General features: G+C 50.9%; 1 protein-coding gene across 2 annotated transcripts in view; it reads left to right on the top strand.

Annotated features, from left to right (window-relative positions):
- The window catches only part of DPP6 (dipeptidyl peptidase like 6), an 800,631-nt gene that overhangs the window by 787,006 nt on the left and 9,699 nt on the right, over window positions 1-3,926 (top strand). The gene's annotated exons all lie outside the window — the stretch shown is intronic.

Below are 3,926 nucleotides of genomic sequence, written 5' to 3'. Positions count from 1 at the left end.
AGTAGGAGGAAGCGCCACGACGCTGAAATGGCCTGGAAGGAGGGGCGGGAAGGCAGACTGAGCACCCAGCCGGCGGTGTGTGTGTGTGTGTGTGTGTGTGTGTGTGTGTGTGTGTGTGTGTGTGTGTGTGTGTGTGTGTGTGTGTGTGTGTGTGTGTGCATGCGTCTGCACACACCTCCAACTCCTAAGCCTGGCAGACGTGACTTGAAGTCTGCCAGGCTATCCTATGATACCTGCACAATGTTTTTAAAAAGCGAAATTGTTAAAGTGTTGTGTTAGTTTCCTAGGGCTGGAACGGCAAAATCAAGGTGTGGGCAGCGCCGCGCTCTCTCTGACACCCGCAGGGCAGGGGCCCTTCCTCGCCCCCTTCAGCTCCCCGTGGTCGCTGGCAGTCCTTGGCTTGTAGCTGCGTCCCTCCAATCCTGCGTCTTCCACTGGCTGTGTCCTCCCTGGATCTCTGTGTCGCTCCTCCTCTTACAAGGACACGAGTCACTCCAGTGTGACCTCATCTTAACTTACTAAATACATCTGCAGTGGACCCTATTGACAAATACTGTCCCATACTAAGGTTTGAGGGATTAGAAATTCAACATATTTTGCAGAATTCAACCCATAACAAAGGCTTAAATGATCCACACAAATTCCCTTGCCCTTCGCCCAACCCCCCCCACCAGCCCCGCTTCCCGGAGAGACAACCACCCTCAAGCGCATCATCTCCTTCATCAAGTGTTCATCTTGTCTCTTCTGAGCACAGTTGTCCTCACGTCACGATTCCTCATCACATGACTTCCTGTTGTCGCAGGTGAGGATTTAGCTGCTCTGTACCATCATCTTCTCAGAACTGTTACATCAGCTGCCTGGTGAGATCAGCAGTCTGAGGCGCAGGCTCACTACATAAATGGTGCTGACCTCAGACCCTGGTGGTCTCTTCGTGCCCTACTTTCCTTTACATCACTTAATTTTTCCTGAAGTGTTGCTTTGTCTTTCACTTGGGTAACTTTGTATGTATTGGTACCTGCTCATAATATTTCCAGTTGTTCCTGCCTGCCACTCGGGCTCCTATGCGTATTCTTCCCAGATGCTCAAACATACTAGTAATCTGTCAGTTCCAACGTTCTTTTCTTGAGCTGTAGTCCCCTTTTTTCTGGCCCATTTGGACCAGGTGTCTGTAGGGTCACTTTTGAGGCCCTTTTCACCACTCTCCTCTGTTGGGTCCTTTGCACACACCCTGGGTCATGGGCCAAAGAGCAACAGATATATGTCTCCCTTTTTATTTACTTTTTCCTTCATATATCTAGAAAACATCTCAAAATGTCTTTATTCTATTCCCACATTTGAAATTATTGTTTATCTAGATATAAGATCTACAAAGAAAATCATTTCTGTCTAGAATGCCCTGGAATCGTCCACCGCGTGTTGCTGGTGAGAAAGACGATGTCATCCTATTTGCTGATCCTTGTAGATGGTCTGCTTCTTTCTCCTTTTCAGAAGGACGTCTTTAATCCTGGTATCCTGAAATTTCAGCCATTGGTGTGGGACTTTTCAATCTGGGGAATAATTGTTCCTCAGTCTTGGAAGGTTTTTACTATAATGTGTTGATAATTTCTCTTTTCTCTGTTGTTTCTTTCTGGAACTTTTATTGTACTATTTTGGTGCATACCTTTTCTCTCCTATATTCCAGCCTTTCTGTTGAATGTTTATTTTCAGGCATGACACTTCAAAATCCCTAGCCTTCTCTCTCCATCCAAGAGCATGCTATTCTTGTCTAATTGGTTCAGTATTTTTTGTCTTTCTAGATATATTAGGACGATTTTCTTCTGTTCACTGAATTATCTCTGTTCCCTCTGGATTTCTGAATTATTCTGAGGTTTTTTGTTCTTTGGGTTTGGGTTTGGACTCTCTCATCTGGAAGATTCTTTTTTTTTTTTTTGCGGTACGCGGGCCTCTCACTGTTGTGGCCTCTCCCGTTGCGGAGCATAGGCTCCGGACGCACAGGCCCAGCAGCCATGGCTCACAGGCCCAGCCACTCCGCGGCACGTGGGATCTTCCCGGACCGGGGCACGAACCCGTGTCCCCTGCATCGGCAGGCGGACTCTCAACCACTGTGCCACCAGGGAAACCCTCATCTGGAAGATTCTTTACATTTCTGATGAAACCTGGCTGCCTCTTCATTCATAAGAGAGGCACTAACCGGGGTGCCAGTTCTGTGTGCAGATTGTGAGCTGTTGGCAGGTGGGCTTTACCGAGGGTGGTGGAGGGCATCCAGCTCTTCATTGGAGAGACCCACACCCCTTCATATGGTGTGTATCCTCTCCAGGGGCAGTCAGCTTCTCCAGCCTGGGCATCACATTCCCGAGTACCTGCGTCTGGGAGAGTCCGAGGGAGGCCCACGTAGGATGCAGACTCGGAATTGGCTTGCTTGTTGCAATCCTGCACCTCACCCCGCACTGAGCCTGGTGTCCCAGCGTCTGGAGCCTGTTCTGTTTCTCCCCAGAAAGTTTCAGTGATATGTCTGAAGGTCCCACAGCCCCTTAGTAGCTGAGCAGGAATTGGACACAAGATACCCTGACTCGGAGAGTGGAAGCTTCTGACAATAAGGCCTGTGAATTAGCCTTTGTCCCTAAGACTTGGCACTGAGGCTTACAGATGACACACGCTCAAGGGATGGATGGGGACGAGGGGTGGGGGGAGGAGGACGGGAAGGTAGTAGGGCCAGTTCTCTTGTTCTCACTAGTATTCTGAAATGGAATCAAACATCCATCCACAGCATGAACATGCATGAATCATCAATTTTCCACAAATACTCTGGGGAAGCAATAAACAGTAATACACAGTTGGCCCTCGTTATCCTTGGGGACTGGTTCCAGGACCCACGTGGGTACCGCAGTCCTCGGCTCCCTAGGCCCCTTCTGTAAAATGGTGGAGCATATGTACACAACCATCACACATCATCCTGTGTACTTAAGATACACACATCTCTCAATCCCTTATAATCTCCCTACGTGTAAATGCTATGTAGACAGTTGTAAGTACAATGTAAATGCTGTGTAAATTGTTACCAAGGTGAGGCAAATTCAAGTTGTGCTTTTTGGAATTTTCTGGATTCTTTTTTCAATATTTTCAATACGCAGTTGGTTGGCTCTGTGGGTGTGGAACCTGTGGATACGGAGGGCTGACTGTAATAAAAGTACAAAAGTCACCTGAATTTGTATCATCATGAGGAGTCAGGACAATTCCTGCTCCGCCCTGGGCCCTCCCTCTCTCCCCTCCCAGCCCCAGGAACGGGGTCCGTTTGCTTCCAACGTCATGATAGAAGCGCTGCTCCAACCGTGAAAGGCAGAGGCCGGGCCCCAGGGCGTGGGCGTCCTTGGAGAGGTGGCTCGAGAAGGATAGGGCGCTCTCGGGGCCCAGGACCCGGAGGTTTACAGTCCCCCAGGCTGAGAAGGGCGGTCAGAGGGCACGGGGTGGCTCCAGACAGCAGACGCAAGAAAATAATCACCGGGCAATACCCAGACTGGGGTGACAGGAAGCCTGGGGGAAGGGGGCTCCGCGGTGGTGACAGATGGAGAGAGGCAGCAGGAAGGCTCAGAAAGAAGCCAGTTACTGGCCAGCAGGTGGCAGGACTCCTGCTGCCGAGTGAGGGTCCAGAGCCCAGAAAGATTCCAGACACCCTGGGGGGGAAACCAGGGAGCACGGGGAGAGCAGTGAGATGTGGGCAGGGACAAGGCGGGACTGGGCGGCACCAGCCTGCGCGCCGGGCTGGTGGCATCCAAGGCAGAGCTCTGGCAGGAGTGACTCTGCCACCAAACAGGTCCAAGACAGGGACCCCTCCCAGGAGTTGGGGACAGAGGACTCTGCAGGTGACGGGGGACCCAGTGCCCTGACTCGAAGCCGACTCGCACCCGGAGAGCCTTTTCTTCCTGCTG

The sequence above is a fragment of the Lipotes vexillifer genome, unplaced genomic scaffold (genome assembly GCF_000442215.2).
Source record: "Lipotes vexillifer unplaced genomic scaffold, Lipotes_vexillifer_v1.1 scaffold944, whole genome shotgun sequence".
Taxonomy (NCBI): domain Eukaryota; kingdom Metazoa; phylum Chordata; class Mammalia; order Artiodactyla; family Lipotidae; genus Lipotes; species Lipotes vexillifer.
Note: the sequence above shows the minus strand (reverse complement) of the source record. Positions and strands in the feature narration are given on the sequence as shown.